The sequence below is a fragment of the Anas acuta genome, chromosome 4, assembly GCF_963932015.1.
Source record: "Anas acuta chromosome 4, bAnaAcu1.1, whole genome shotgun sequence".
NCBI lineage: Eukaryota > Metazoa > Chordata > Aves > Anseriformes > Anatidae > Anas > Anas acuta.
The window spans coordinates 24,510,617-24,527,864 of NC_088982.1; the positions used below are offsets into that span (position 1 = coordinate 24,510,617).

Here is a 17,248-nt window from a genome sequence, read left to right on the forward strand (position 1 = left end):
GAACATCTTCGTTAAGAAGTGTCACAATAAACAATGTGAGTGATACGTAGAAACACAGGCACCTCCTGGCTGTGCTGGAAGAGGTCTGAGAGCTCAGTGCCTGAGATGTGAGATATGAGAGGCGCAGAAGGAGCTCCCCCACCCCAGCAGACCCCTGGACCCACGGCAGATGACTTACCCTCCCCAGCTCGCTGGTGGGAAGTCCGCACTGGAGCACTAAGTCCTCGAGACCTTGGCACTGACACCCTCTCAGGTCACAATGAAGAAATGAGAAAAGCTGCAAAACAAAAATGTGGCATATTAGGGCTCTTGTTAATGAGGAGTCAAGGAGGGATTAATGAGAACTGCTGAGCTGCTGGAGGTCAGGGTTAATGGAACAAATGCTCACAGCCACCCTCCACTGCACCAGGAGGCGACACGAGTCTGGGAACCAGAAAAGCAGTGCATGTGACCAAGTAACTCCAACATCATCTCTAGTTAGCCCCCTAAAATCTTCCGCAGCATACTGCAATGCATTCTCAGGAGAAGTAAAAGCCGAACAGAGGCAGAGACCCCTGGATCCTTATATTATGGCACAGGGATCTTCACGATCTGGGCGGGTGTCATAAGCTGATGTTGGACAATGACATGCAGAAACACTGAATATTGGTGAGAAAGTGCCTTTAGATGAAAGAGGAGCCCTAAATTACTAAAAAAGCAGCAAGAAGTCCTCACTAAACAGCACATTCATAACCTACTTCAGAAAATAAAGTCAAAAATCTTCTCCGTTAAGCCTGTGTTCAGCAGACACCAAGTACATCATTCATTTTTGCAGTCTGTACACTACAACACAGTCAGACCTCAGCCTTCCTGCCCTCTGGTAAACAATTACGTTAATGCTGTGGATTTTGGTATTGAAAAATATATAGGAATTGTTGCCACATAGTGATAGAAGCGAGGTTATCTCCCCATCAGGAGATGCTCCGTCAGTGGCAGCAGATCTGTCAAACCACGCTCTAGGATTCAAGGTATTATTCAGCTTCATATTTCTCTCCCCATCTGGAGGAAATAAATATGCAAGACTGCAGATACAAATCTCATCTGCTGTAAAGCTTCAAATTTATTTTTTTTTATTAAAGCAAAAGCCAGTCTAAACCAAGCCAAACTATATCCCATTTTAAGAGAGCTGTTCTTTCCTGTCCTTGTTCTAAAAGTAATTCAAGAACTCTAAATCCCAGTTAAGTGATCTGTTTTGTCTTGGTACTTAAGAGAGATAAAAATGCTCTCTTTAAAATTGGATTTGTCATTTGGAGGCTTAAAAGTTGAAACTTTTATAAACAAATGAAAAATAATTTTAAAATCTAAAGCTTTTTGAAGAAATCAAGAAAATATACTCATTTTGATTTCAATAATGAAACAGATTAAAAAAACTGCCACCTCTTCCAGTGGGCAGGAAGGAAGCAGAACAATGCTTTGTGCTCATTAGCCTAATGTTCTAACCCAATTTAATGGGCACAGTTGTGTGGACTTTTGTACCAGACGATCAGATTTCATTGAGAGGGACAGAACGTGCTATGTGAACACCCTCGTGCCAGCAAAGCCAAGCAAGCAGGCACTTGCTTCTGTTTGAGATTCACAGGGTTCATATGAACAAACCTTCCTGGGGTAAGCCTTAAGACCCCAGCCTTCTGCACAGACCGGGCACACAGGCTAGGTTTTTTCCTCCCTAATAATTCTAAGGGTTTCTTCCTGAGATAAACAGATGCTGGCGTGGCCGTTGTTATAATTAACCCTCTTCATCCTATACATGAAACCTAATTTGCTTTAGACCAAGCCTAGTGTAACAGCAGCAGAAGCAGTGGCTAATTCAATAAAAACCAGACAACTCAAAAGGCATTTTATGCCTGGAACGAGACAAATTCTCTCCTTGCCTTCCCTTTGCAAGACGCAGGAGGAAGATGATGGCTAAATCACAGCTTCCCCAGCACAGGGGATCTGTGATGGTGCCTTTAAGACTACTTGGGAAATTCTTCAATAACTCTTGGGAGGAAAGTGCAAAAACAAAGTCTCAACAACTTCAGATCCAAGGAGACACTGCCGCTGCCATCAGCTCCTGCCACAGGGCTGCTGCACCCCCAGCATTTTTTATTTCCCAGCTGAGGACGCTCGCCCAGCCCAGCCCAGCCCAGCCCAGCCCTCCTGCACAACACATCCACCTCCCCACCCACATTCTCACCACGCTGCCTGCCTTGAAAACTGGAAGATTGGAGAACAACGACTGGGAGATGAAGACAGGACCTGTTGTGTTTTGTTTTTTTCCCTCCTTCCTACTTACATAACTTAATGTTTCAAAGAAAACCTCAGACAGCCAACAGTGCAGCAAGCTGTCTCCCAAACCTATACGAACGAGAATAATTAATTTAGGACTTGATTAAAAGCGGTAAATTGGAAGGCAGATAACACGCAAGCACGGAGAGCACCCTTCAGAAATGAATCAGCAGATGCTTAACGCCCACAAAGGACAAAGGAGGCACACACTGTTTCAATTAGTGAAATAAACAACTGGCTGCTTGAGGCAGCTCTAGGTGCAAGTGCAGAAAATCAAATAGTCCCCATCTCCCTCCTCTGCAAAGACGGAGTGACAGCTACGTACACTTGAAACAGAATTAGATGTTGCTGGATTTCCACAGGACACAGACCTGTAGTTGGCTCCTCAGCTAGCCTCACAGGTGCCACAATGCAGCACAGCCTTGTGCACATGACAGCATCTGAATTAGAAATAAAAACAAAACAAAACAAACAAACAAAAAAAAAAACAAGCAGAAAACACCAGCTGGCAAGGAAGGGATCAGGGAGCTATCACCCTTGTTGAGATGCTAGCACAAACCTCACTTTGTTTTGAGAGAGCTGTAGAAGTAACATCTAGCTGATGAAGACTCCCCATGACCTTCAGCATCAGACCAAAGCCACCTTCCTGAGGCTAAGCAGGTCTTCGTGAGCAAGGAACCACCGCAGCTCTCCCCCGTGCCCCACCGCAGGCCACATGCGTGGCATGGAATTGAAACACACATGAATTTATGTATGGAGATTGAAGATATATATTACATACGTACAGTATGCATCTCATAGTGATGAATGAACTGTATCACTATGAACCCTGTAACAGGTATTGTGCTCCAGCCTTCCCCCTGCACACACAGACACGTTGCAGCTGGGTTGTCGGACTGGGAACTCTGCCTTAGGTGTCTTTTAAACAGGGAGTGAAGGATCTCACTTCTTAAAATTTCCACCTCTTTCCCCCAGTTTAAAAATACTGCAGTAGGAAGAGTCCAGCACAACATCAATATTTAAAAAGTACAACGTGGTCATCTATTTTAGGGATGGATTATTCTCTTTCCTTCCAGAAAGCCAATTACCAGTGCCTAACTCCAGACCACGAGCCCGCCGGTCAGTCACCTGCAACCACCCCACAAACACAGACTGCTGGAGGTTCTCGAAAAGAAAAAAAGGAGGAGCTGAGTTTTGTTCTGCTGTTTCTAGGGCCCTTAGCATGGAAATAGTTAAAAAAAAAAAAAAAAAAAAAAAAAACAACAAGCAAACACAGATTACGATTTTCTTAAAGCAAGGAAAGTGCCAGTTGTATTAACAAGTTGTGCTTCAGTCTGACACGAGTGAAGGATGCTGATGACACGCTGAAGGGTAAAAGAGTCATTAAGAAGGGGGTAGGGGAGAAAGCTGCTGTCACTGCCTCAAGATTTTCCTGACGTTTTTAGTATCTACCTTCCTTTGTCTGCAAAGAAATCTTACCTTCTTTGACAGCAGATTTTGCCAAATCCATAGAAGGGAGCATCTTATACATTAATTCACTGAGTGCCCTAGAGGGCTGCAAGTAAGAGAGCATCATTTAGATGGCATTTTACCTTCCCAAGTTTTTGAAGGTCAGGAAGATGTAGTGGGAGGGAAGGCTTCCACTTATCCCATCATAGCTCAGCGCATTCAGGAGCATTTCTTTCACAATTAGTGGCTACAAGTGAAACTTGTGTGGTGCTGCATTAATTATGAGCTCTGCGAAGTGCAACAAAAATGAAGAGATTTGGTAATCCATTATTTGCAGGAGGGGCCCCACCCTTCCCCTTCCTGGTTACAAAAACATTCTGGGCAATGACCTTCTAATCCTACCTGTAGGAATTATTAGGATTTTTGAAATATAAGCTCTACATTACGTGCCAGGGCTGCAAGCCAGCTCTCACCCACCCAGATGAGCAGCCCATTGCCAAGCTCCCTCCCTTCCTCTGCAGGGAGGGCTCCAGCAGCCCCCCGTGCCATGCCATAGGGCCAGGACATGCTCCTGGAAAGGGCAGAGGGGGAGGTCAGGTCCTGCTGGGCCAGGACTGAACATGGGGATGGGTCTCCTGCCTCCCCACAAGGCATGTCAACCACAGAAGGGACAGGGAGAAGAGAAGGGCTTGATATTCGTGACTGATACCCAGCTCTGTCCCCTCCATTTGAGTGAATCTTTCTATGAAAAACATCTAAAGTGGAAGTTGGAAGGGGGTTTTGGCTTTTCCTTTTTAGAGTTTTGCACAAAGGGACAAGGGGAATAAAGGGCAAACTAACAAACTTGCCTTTCACGCTGCTCTGGACTGAAACTATATCCTCATTTTGGCAACTGCCAGATGCGCTTCGCATCCTGCCCAGGGCAAAGGACGAGTCTGCTGCTCAAATAGCTGCCTCTCAGCTCACTCCAGCTGTAGCATCAACACGAGCTGCTCCTTATATTTCTTCCCATGTTTACTTTAAGCTTCTTACCCAGAACTTCCTTGCCTACCTTGTGCTCTTCCTTCATGCCTCTAAAATAAAACCACCAGTTGTTTTCCAGGCAGCACTGCAGCTCTGTCCACGTGAAGGCGATGCTGCCTGAGGGGCTGCAGCATGCTGGCTCCCTGCCCTACAGCAGGGACTTCACCCTCCAGGCAAAACCCAGGGAATCCTGCACACCAGGGAGGTGCAAAGGAGAGCCCAGAAGTGTCCTGCACACAATTCCTGTGCCCTGAGACGGGTTTGCAAAGCACTCAGCATCCCCCCAGGCAGCACGAACCCTTCTCCCCCAACTTTCCATCCCCAAGCCTGTCCCTTTCCTCTAGCTTTCAGCGCTTCTTCAGCCACGACTGCTGCTCAGCCTGCAGCAGAGCCCAGACAGAAGAGACAAGTGGCTGCTATTATGAAACTGTCTGAGCAGACATCTGGGCTGAGGCTGGCAGTCCCGGGTTACGATGCCAAGAAGCCCAGCACGATCCCCACAGGGTACGCGTGTAGTGCTCCACGGTGACTGGCAGGGCACAGCCCCAGCACCACTGCAGCCTGTTTTCCCCCCAGTGGATGGCAATCAGGTTGTGTTTTCTGTTCTCTTATCCCTCCTGACCCACGCTTTACAATTCACAGAGGCCACATGTTTGATTTGCTGCTAACACTTAAGCAGCAACACGAGTGTGCTTTGAAAATGCTTAAGCTGGAGGAGCTGAAGAGAAGGGGAAAAAATAAAAGTGGAAAGAAATCTTATTCAGTATTTGAAAGCAAAGGAGCCTGCAACTCCTCTCAGAGATCTTACCCTTAACACTCCACACAATGGGGTGCAACTTACTTAGCTGAGCATTTTTCCAGCTACACGTTAAGAAGCCAACTTACTTTTATGGAGACATCAAATTTTAAGGAAGGACTTGAAAGTCTGAGAATTCATGCCGATATATGGGACAGAGGGTACACCACGAGGTTAGAGGCAACTAAAGATGTTTGTCCAGAAGCTGCTGGAGAGAAAAACATTTCCAAACGATTCAACTTCTCAGCAGACATACCAGCCTGGAGACCAGGTCTTATCTGTCACTTAGAGAAAGACCTGAGAGCGATGAGCATTCAGGTCACACACACCTTTTCTGCAGCAACCCACAGCACTGCTATTCCTGTGATAAACACCCACAGCACAGCAGGAGCCAGTGGCGATGAATAATGCAGGAGATGCAGTCACTCCACCACATATCATCCCCATGGGACACGGAGGCAGCATTTTAGCCTAAGCCATCCTTTCCCCCCTCAGGGCACACCACGCTTTTTCATTATTTTCTCTCCCCTTCCCATTCCACGCATCCATTCGCAGGTCAAACCCAGCAAAACAGGACGGGCTGTTGGGGAAGAGCCGGAGACACAAGCAGGACTGCACAGTACCCTCTCATCAGGTGATGTTTAATACTACATCTGCTCAACACAGGAGCTCCACGAGCCAGAAACATTTTTCCCAACCAGGTACTCCTCAGTCCACATTTCCCAAGAGATGTGCTTCACCACGAGGCACTTAGCAATGCCAGCCTGGCTCCTCTGCCACTTTCTGCCTTTCCACATCCTGCTTGGCCAGGCCCTCTGCCAGTACTGCTGGCCTTTGCTGTTTTCACATCAGCCTGGGCATCCACTCACTCCACACATTTATTATGCCATTAGAAGAGCTTTGTCTCACATCTGCATTATTTCATGCTGTTTCTTTTACATTTATTTTCATATATTCAAGAAATCTATCTAGGCATATCTGCCCAAGAGGTGACTTGAGAAAGTTGAGGCAGACTCTCAGACTGCGCACTTCGAATGAGTGCACTGAAAAAATGCAAAATAAAAGGCTCAGGTCTCTCTCCCATTTTGGTCATAATCAATGTTAATGATGCTGTTACAAGCCCTCCTGAATTTGGCTTCAAAGCCAGCCAGCAGCCAATACAGAACCCTTAACTGCAACTTCTGCAGCGTGTGCTAACAGAAACCATACCGAGTCTGCGTGCTAGGACAGCACGTCCAGAACTTCTTGCTAAGGAGCTGTTCAGCTGCAAAAGGGGATCTTCTCTTCTCTTTACAAGCCCTGGCCATTTCTGTTCAGGAGGAATGGGGAGAAGACATCACATATTTTCTATACCATAAAAGATCTTCTGCAAAGCTATGAAGGATTTGGGATGCATCACTTATCCATGTGCTCAGTGGAATTAAGGCAGAACCACTGTTAGAATTAACTACCAGACCTGTCCCACCTCCATTACCTCAAATAAAACAACCGATTTTAATTTGAAAAATAAAACAAAAGCCAACAAAACAGGGTCAGCGAGTACTGGGAATATTTCTTGCTCAGAATAGCTTGTGTTTAATAGGAAAGTCCTTATTTAGCTTATTGCTCGATTAATCATTTTTGCTAGCGAGCTGACTCACCATCCAGGGTTGATCTCTCCAGGAAGTAAAGCAGATTAAAAAAAATACAGCAGCTGTGATTTCACAATTCTGACCAAGATAAATATATTTAGATTTATTTATTTATTTATTTTTAGTTAAGGCCACGGGTCTAGTGCTCTGAAGTACATGCTCAATTCCTTATCTCTGACAGGGAGATCTATCAGTGGAACAACAGCCTGAGGAAAAGAAAGGTCAACCTTTTGATCACCTACAAAAAAAAAAACAATCATCTTATTGCATCATAGGATCTGCTCTGACGCTAAAACGTCTTCACTAGTTTATACTTTTAGGTTTTGTTTGTTTTTAAATACACCAGCTGGAGGCCACTGGCAGTTTCTCCTGCAGAAACGCTGACCAACTCCTGTAGCACCACCAGGAAAAAATACGCTTTCCACAGAAGAGAAATTAGGAAGACGAAAGATACAAAAGCATCAGCTACAAAAAAGTCACGAGAACCACTGCCTGAAGAGTAAATGAAAGACAACAATAAATTTGGTACTTAATGGAGACATTATTTGTGCATCGTGCGCTTGCTTCCTGTTTAGACAACAACTTGGCATTGAGTTTAGGATTACTTCTGACTTGAGGAGAGCGTTCACGAAGCTTTTGCCATAAATTATACAAAGTTTTCCTTAATCCTACAGGCTTCAGACGTTTATTCCCTTAAATTTAGCCAAGTTCCATTGTGTAACACGCAAGCACATTTCTTAATTCATTTGAAAGACAACGCATGATATTCAGAGAACGACGTGCTGCAGGCCTGCATTCAGTGCTTCTGCCTTGTTACCAAAAATTAACACTTCTCAGGAATGACTGCTGCTGGTGTATGATACGGATGAAAAACACAATATGTGCTCACAAGTCAGGATATACCAACTAGGCACCAGACTTAAAAATAAATAAATAAATAAATAAATTCTTTTTATTTATTCAATAGAGTAGGAATGAAATTGCTTACTTCGGAAGCTCTTTCAGAAGACAAGCACTACCAATGCCTTTAACAAATTAACAACAGTAAGGCTGCAGATTAATTAGCTTTATACTATGCCCAAAGTGTGCTCAGTTTGGTTCTTTTCAGGTTCTCCATTCCTAAGATCTCAAGACCTAGATTTCATTAGCAAATGGTGCATGGTGGGGTATTTTTAACTAAAATCCCACGGACACAAGGCGGCTACGTCTTCATTACAGCAAAAGCCTCTAAATGAACTTCCTCTTGAAGGGGAAGGAAGTTTTCCCACAGGACATTACACACACACTGCCACATGGTTGTAGTTACACTTCAGGTCTATTCCAAAAAGTGGAACGTCAGAATTAATACATTGCTGCAATATTGTTGTGTCTCTAAAATGCCCTGCACGCTGCTACAACCACTTTCATTAAAACAGAGGAAATACCATGTCAGGACAGACCTGACAGCAGCTAATACCACGTGCTCCAGAAGGAAGCTACAATAAAAAGAATATTAAATTCCCCCAGATCATGTTCCTTCACCCTTGCTCCCTTCTCGTAGCCAGAAAGGATTAAAATCTCCTGCCACCCCCTTGTTTTTAATAAGGCCTCGATTCCCCCTCACCTCAAGATTTCCATTCATGCAAAGCCATCCAAACCCATATGAAACCAAAGAGCATCACTCATAACCACAGCAAGAAGGATCTCACCTACCAATGTAGTGCTCCACATTAAATTCAACTATTTTTTTTTCCAAATAAAGGATTTTCCTGGGTGCACACTGCCGTGCTGTGTCCTAGCACCCACCGACTGACAGCACACCCATTTGTGCTGCACCAGGAATGCGAACTATGTTCAGCATCTTGCTTGGAGGTGCTGCAGGAATTTAGGGTCAGCAGCAGCCAGGGGCTGTAAAATTTACTCAAAACGGTTAAGTTAATCAATATTGCAAAAATGTGACCTCTACACCAGAGGCAGAGGGGCCAGACTCATTAAACGAGTACCAATAACAACCAGAAGCACGAGAACAATGCTGGTTTTGACAGGGAGCTTTCTGTGTATTGATCTTCAGGCTAAACTGTGACAAAGATGCCAAGTATTATGAAATAAAAAATTAAAAAGAAGCTGCTCTACAACAAGAAAAAAAAAAAGCATGTAATATATAAAGCTAATTGAGCTGATGTACTAATGCAGAAGTCTGAGGAAGGCTCCCGTAAAACAACTGGAGTTTAGCCACTAATTTCACAGAACCCAGACAGATTTCGCAGAATCTCCATGAGGTCTTGCCAGAACTGACAAATCAGATTTGAAATCCTGTTGGCTTAGGAGTATTTTCCCCTCAGTCGTGGCACCTCCAAGAGGTACTCTGGTGGATTCGGAGACAAGTGCAGGATCACACCTTTAGGAAGAAAGTCCCTGGCCACAGCAGCACCGAGACTTAACAGAGGTGGCTGTAAGTCAAAACATCACAACTCTGTACCAGACACTTAAAAAAAAAAAAACCCTAAAGCTGCCAGGAAACACTATGAGAATGAGCAGCCTCAGCTGAAGCCCTCATCAGCCAGGAGGAAGAGCTCCCATTGTTCGCAGTTTACCCAACGAGGAAGCTGGCTGTGCTCAGCATTCCTACAACAGAGCCAGTGGCTCCAAGACTTCCTTCTGAAAGCAAGGATGTGTGTGTGCAGGACTACAAACGTACGTACAGATATGTGCATGGACCTGCACACACATTTTAGATGCCTGCAAGGACGACCAACTTTGAATCTTCATGTAAAAATCAACTTACTCCTACAGTCAGTAAAGACGGGAAGTTAGAATAGCTTTTAAGTTGATGCTCAGCTTACTACATGCATAAATAAAAGCTGGAAATATGCTGGAATAATTCTGCCTACTTCATGTAGGCAGAATTTAAATGGAATAAAGAGTGCCAGACCCAGCAACGTGAACTCTGAGTACGACCATGCGGTGCTCACCTCAGCTTAAGGGATCGTTTCACAGACCTTCAGCTGCACGAAGTGAACGCTGCTGTTCCACAGCCAGCCAAGCCAAATGCTTCACGCCATGGTAGGGTTTCACATCCACGCTGATTTAAGCCACCTGTCCCTCCCAGCAGCAGCTGGCCTTTGGAGCAGCTCAGCTGTCTCACCGCAGTGACACCGCCAGAAGGATGCTGGCTGCGGCTGCTTCAAGTCCAAGCACCACCACTCCCAGCCTGCCCGCCCCTGTGCTCTTCCCCTCTTGCTGGCAATCCCTCTCCCCGCTCCAGGCAGGAGATTTCAAAGCGATGCCTTGTCCAGAGCTGGGCTGTGGTGATGGTTTCTGGTGGGGACAGAGCAGGCAGTGCAGGAATCCAATAGTTTCTTAAGGGTCAACCTCCTGACTTGTGCTGGCTCCAGGGCTCCCATGATGGGTTGGATCTACGTTGGGCAAGACCAAAAGCTCTCCTCTTCTCTGAGGGGTTAGTTTTCAGCTGGGTCCTCAAACCACTCAGCTTGTACAGGAGGCCACGAGGCGCCAGGAACAAGGAGCAGGTGTGCTGTAGCAGCGTGAAGAACAGGGACAGCCTTTACCAGCTGCTGTCGGTAACAGCCGTAACACCGACTTCGGAGCAGACTGAAGCAATGTGAAACCGTGCCCGTAATCTTTCACCACGCCTTTAAACCTTACTGAAAGATGTCAGACCTAACGCCGGGGACAGGCCAAGAGCAGCATCAGCACAGTGACTCAGATGACACACGTAACCTCACCACCGCGCCTGACTCACATCCTGGCCAACTGCGCTTCCATCATTCATTAGTGCTTTAATGAACTGCAGCGGGGATTCTCACTGCAGCCTTCCCCGAAGCTCACAGGAACACACAGAGGGGCTCGAATAAATACCAGACAGCGTTCAGAGAAAGGCAGTGAGGAACCTGACCTAACTTCAGCACAGCAGAACGGGTCCTCGTCCTCTGAAGGTCCAGATGGAGGACACAGCAGCTGCCACAGACAGCCCTGCTCACACAGGAAGGGTGACCCCAACATCTGCCTAAGCAAAAGAGCAAAAGCCCTCCAAAAGAAACTAGCATGCATAGCCCGTGGTAACAAGCTGCAAAGAAGCATTTGTTAGAGAGAGACCTTATGTCAGAAGCATCAGCTGGGCAATGCCCAGAAGTCCTGCGGTCTTCAGCAGGTGCAGGAGGTGGAGTGCAGCAGGCAGCAATGGGGTTTCACTTAGAGAAGCATCACAGGAGTCCCTGTACACTGGATACCTGGTCAGAAAAATGCTTACCTGGCAAAGAGGTGACAGTGCTACTGCAAGTTGAATAGCTGATGCAACAGTCACTACAGTATTAGAGTCAAAATGTAGATAATGTGCCTGGTGACAGGACGAGGGGGAATGGGCTAAAGTTACGCCAGGGGAGTTTTAGGTTAGATGTTAGGAAGAACTTCTTTACTGAAAGGGTTGTTAGGCACTGGAACAGGCTGCCCAGGGAGGTGGTGGAGTCACCATCCCTGGAAGTCTTCAAAAGACGTTTAGATGTAGAGCTTAGGGATATGGTTTAGTGGGGACTGTTAGTGTTAGGTTAGAGGTTGGACTCGATGATCTTGAGGTCTCTTCCAACCTAGAAATTCTGTGATTCTGTGATAAAGTTGATGAAGGCACCAACACTGCAGTTCAAAGACAGCCAAAGATTAAAAAACATAACAGAGACCAGGGAGTTCTGCATCCCTTCCTGAGGGAATTAAAAAGCATTACTGGCAGAGGGATCTTCCATCACACTGATTTAAGCATGGTCCCAAATCAGCACAGAGTGCTTTGGTACAAGCCAGAGGAGGAACCTCTTTGCAGCAGCAATTAGCAGACAAAATCTGTGCCTAGTGAAACCAGTGGGTTCTGCCCGTTGCTTCCACCACTAACACCAGTGGTTTGTTACATTTCTTTTCAATTCTGTGTACACCAGCTATCAAATCTTTAGAGAAGTCAATGCACTAAATAGATAAAAACCCCACAACACACCCTACATATAATACACCGAGATAGATGTGTGGTTAAAAACCTGGTTTGAGAGAACACCTTCATGTTCTCAGGACGTTCCTGCCAGGAGCCATCTGCCACCTGCCCCCTGGGGTGCTACTGACCATCCTTCTAATTAATCCTGCTTCTGCCTCTGCTTCTAACTTCAAAATAGAATATTAAAAGAAACAAAATATCGAGCCTATTTCCAGTTAGAAAATAATCCATAACTACTCCAGGACAAGCACTCTGCTCTACGATTAAACCTTAAGCCTCAGCTGAGGACACAGCAGCCCACCTCACATCTAATGTAGGTTGGCCACAGCAGCATGCCTCAGGCTGAAGAAGCACTTGCAGAGTAGACAGACCAAAAAGCAGAAGCAGCAGCAGCTTCTCTTCCCACTTCTGTGAAAGAAATCCACAATGAAAAGAACAGTTAAAAAAAAAACAAAAACAAAAAAAAACAACACACACCACACAAGCACTTGCCTTCTTTTTCACGAGCAGGTTTGTAATGCCCCAAAAACGTAACTGGGCTAATTCTGTGAATCCTGACAGCTAGGAAAGGAAGTGACTCTGCTTTGTGTAAGCCAAGCTAAGATTTCTATTTTGATGGCTTAAATAAAACAGGCCCCAGGAGAGGAAATAAATATGAAGTGAGTCATCTGGCACGTTACCTCTGTTGCAGGTGAGGCAGAGAGCAGCACTCCCATCTCTGCACGCAGTAGCGGATGAAGTGCCCAGACAAAAGCATGCCTTGCCAGGGTAGCAAGAGAAGATAGCAGTGAAGAACGACCCAAAACAGCATCTTTCTTCAGTAATTTGGGGGCAGATTATTGCTGACTTTGCAATAGTCTAGAAGACTTCTGAAGGGATACCTTTTAAAGAAAGTGACATTCCTGGTTTTCTTCAAGTTGGGCTGTTCTCCGCAGTTCCTCCGAAGTTCACTCCCAGCCAGCTCATTTGCCAGACGTGACGCCAGGCACTCTCACTGGCCAAGGCTGCAGTTTTCTAGCCTTTTTGAGCCCCAGTGCCATTCAACAAGTTATAAGCCAAAGTATTCTTATACTGTAGGTAGTCTAGCCACCAGCAACCCATGTATTAATCACTTTGTTAGGGTCAAAAACAAAGGGGAAAAAAACACAAGAAACTGTAGGTCATTCAACGGGAAAATAAGAATTAGAATTCACAGAGGACTAAAAATCATGCCATCTAATTCTGTTATTTTCTGTCACTGCTGCCAATTACCATAGATATTATAGATATTCTGCACTGCTGACATAGGGGCTCGCTGCCACAGTCACAGACTAGACTGTATGTTGTGCTGCATCTTCCAAGAACCATGGATATAAAGTAAAACACAAGGCTAAATCTCAGTACAAAACCTGTTTCAAAGCTTGTTCTTGGAGAGTTTAACCTACACTGAAACAGGAGGCATCTGCTCAGAAACGCAGTGCATCGGCATGCTTTTTCCAAACATGACATGTTTCCTCTCCAGCTATGAGGTCTGGTTTGAAATGTCAACTAGAAATTTTGTCATCTACGGTTTTCCATTAAGAAGGTACAACTGTTACTTGGAAATTAACAAATTGCACAAAACACAACTGATTGTGACATCTATCCCAACACAGAAAAAGCCCCTCTCTTCCTGATGAAGATATGAGGCACCAGAAAAAATTATGATACTCTATTGCTTTTGTGTATTTACAACAAATGCAGCTCCTTTGCAAATAACTGTTGAAGACGAAACATGGTTTCAGTGGGGAAACAGGGGAACAATGGTTACAGTCGGGAAAAAAGACAGAGAGCTACGACAGAGGTTTTAAAACAATTGAATTTATTTCACCTGAGAGCATGAAAAGATCAAACTCTTCTTTTGCACTTAAAATTTGTTTCTAAAGGCTCCATGTTTTCTTCACAGACGCAGTTTAGCAGCAATAATACATTTTCTTTAATCTCCCCAAACATAAAGGGAGGACATGGTAATTCCTGCAAGCCTCAGCCTTCCTGAAGCTGAACTGCTCTCAATACAGTGGGAGGTAAATAACAACTATGCAGCTGTGCTCCTACTAGTTAGCTGCAACTGCTGGATACTTACAGGCACCTAAACTTCTTCTTGGATCCAGCTGAACTAGTACCACTTCAAGAGATTTCTTTAAATATTAGGTCAATGAAAAATGATAACTGAGGCCAAACACAAAGTGAGAGCTCAGAACTGGAAGACCAAGGATTTTCTTTCACTATTGACAGTGAGAGTAGCCTTGTACAAACTGTCTATGCTTGCTGTCAAATGGGCAAGACGCTGCCTACTAAAACACACAAGCACCACAAATAGCACCCTTGGCTTCTTGACAGATGTGATAAGACAATCTGGAAGAGATAACACCTAACATCCTTTAAATAACTCTTTTTGACACTGCTTAAAGACCCTCCATTTAGGTTTGCCTTGTGCATAAGAAATGGAATTGAGTTCTCTCCACAATTTTCCACACAGAGGACAACAACAGCGTACAACAAAGTGATAACTAAGCAAATGGGACATGGTACAAGCCACAGAAAAACGAAGGCACCTACTGCTCACAAGCAAGAAAGCCTCAGCAGGCAGTCAGAGGAGCCTCAGACTGACAACTCTCGCACCAAACCCCTGCAAGATCAGAAGCATCTTCAGGACTTCAGCCAGACCTGCCCACAAGGCAGGGAAGCTGAGCCAAGCGCCTGCTGTCACCTCCCCCTGTAATGCGACTTGCTGCCTAGAAATGCACAGCTTCTGGTGCTCTTAACCCCTAACTTACAGGACGAGATAAGCTGCTGGAAGCCTGCGTGACATCTCCAGATCCACTGATAAAAGATAACACACAAGTAGATATCATTAGTAAACATAAGCTACGCATTTTTTGTTCTTATGGTTTCCTTCATTTCAGGTTCAGGTAAGGCATTTTATACCAAAAAAAAAGCTATATAAAGATTGTTTTGTTTTATTATGAAGTCCTAATTAGTGTGTAATTTATGTGCAGCTTTACTCGTATCCCTTGGAAAGTTAGGAGGTAATAAATTTGGCTCCATTTGAGTGGAGCACAAAGCTTCCATTAATTTTACTCACAGCAAACCCAGGCCCCTATAAATGGTTGCAACAAGAGCAGCTCTTCTCGAGCGACCCATTTAGCTGCTGTTTGGTGGAACAACTGGTAACAACAGCAAACTGGAGACTGAGCAAAACTGCATGCTGAGGAGTAACACGTACCACAGCCCATGACTGAAGAGTGTAAGAAGCTTCCACCTTCCTTACAGGGCACGTGTTTCAAGAAACTGCTGCACCAGCTTGTTAGTGTGAGCACTGCCATCAACAGAAGCCATTCACAGCAGCCAGACCTCTGAGGATGGGGCAGTTTGATCCTCAAATCCTTACTGGGTTATGCTCAAGCTGTGGGCAAACAAACAGCAAGTTAGTTCAACTTCTTGCTTTAGATCCGGAAAAATTGCTGAATCCTGATCAATTGTTAAGACGTCAAGAATCACAACCTTCCCTCAGCAATTCCAGGAAGCGATGCGCAGTGTCCTACAGGATATAACCGGGGCCTTTCAGGACAACATCTGCAAGAACTAAATAAAACCACGAAGATGCATTTACTTTGACCATCTGAAAAACCTGTACAACACTGCTGCAGTTGAACAAAAGTCTTACAGCTGCGAGAGCTGGCTGCAGAAGTGCTGCCAAATGCAGTGCTTGATTTATAGCTGATAGCAGCCACAGCACTGCACAGCACAAAGGCTTACACACACGCCTGGCCCTTGCATTAAAGAAGCTTTGATTCTCAAAGTCCATCCACGTTTTGCAACACTTTCTTTTCTGGCAGATTTCTGCAGTAACAAGTACATATTTGATGTCTGCAACACTCAGGGCCAGTCTGGTACCAAAGGTCCTTGAGCTGGTGGTGGTGGGAGAGAACTGCTGCAATTTACAGTGAGTGAGGGAATGGCTCCGTGCAATCAGCGTGGTGGTAATCAGCGTGTATTTGTCTTCCTCTGACACAGTAAACAGCTCCAGTGAAAAAGGCTCGATAGCCACTTTGCTGCTGGGGAGGGGATTAGGTGCACAGAGCGGATTTCTCTTCCTGACAGGGATGCAGGCAGGAGGCACTGAAGGAAAACCCAGCCGCTCTGGGTACCTCTGGGAATCCACACCAGTGGCACAGGCGTGAAACACAGCAGGGCTACCAGCCAGCCAGCAGCACAGATCACAAGCAGCAGCAATACGCTGCAAGACACTAAGGATTCAAGGGCAAAAAGCTTCCTTTTACCTACTGCAAAGTGTACGAGATGAGCATCCGTTGCATTTCAATGTCTTTGCTCAATTCCAGCTCTCAGGAGCCCTGACAGACCACTCCTGCAGCATCCCAAGAAACTCGTGATATTTCTGAAAAAATAAAATCCAATGCACCCCAAACCTGACGCAGCTGTGCCCAGTGAAAGAAATGTACGATCTCCTGTACTCATTTCATTGCACAGGGTCCTACACAGGGAAATAAGCCACCAGAACCCCAAGGGGTAAGAGGGAGTAGGACAAACACTGATGGTGTATTTAGTTCCTAGTGTTGAATCAAAAAAAAAAAGTGCCAGCGCTGGCAGAAACAAGGAGGCAGGGCCACATCACACAATGTGCACAGGGAAATAAGAATAAATAAATAAAATAAGAATAGCCCCTTTCAGCAGTAACCTACCAGCTTCGCTATAACATTAGTTTTCCTCCCACACAAAGGTATTTGGCTAAAAGAATGTTCTTAATTCTGTGAGAACTCCTTTCCCAGAGAGCCTTCTGTACCAATATACACTCACCCTCCCTCCCTTGTAATTAAAGTTGAAGCAATTCAGTGGAAGCCCTTATTTCTGCAGCGCTCAGAACTGCACGGCTTGCACAACCACGTGCGCTTCTTACAACCAAGTGGCTGCAAAGTTCAGTGATTGCACGTAAGGCTCCAATTTATAATAATTAAAAAAGAAACAAATACAGGAAAAAAAACGGTATTGTTTCTCTGAAGACAGCACAACTCCACCTCCCCATTCCTCAGC

General features: G+C 45.2%; 1 protein-coding gene across 14 annotated transcripts in view; it reads right to left on the reverse strand.

The window, feature by feature from the left end:
- Window positions 1-17,248, reverse strand: part of APBB2 (amyloid beta precursor protein binding family B member 2) — a 159,354-nt gene that overhangs the window by 109,959 nt on the left and 32,147 nt on the right. For 13 of the 14 annotated variants that reach the window (XM_068680190.1, XM_068680189.1, XM_068680204.1 and 10 more), the window contains exon 3: window positions 179-277. The gene's annotated coding sequence lies outside the window, so the exon portion shown is untranslated. Of the gene's footprint in view, window positions 1-178; window positions 278-10,157; window positions 10,780-17,248 lie in introns of those variants that run through there. The other variant, XM_068680196.1, reaches the window with a different exon arrangement.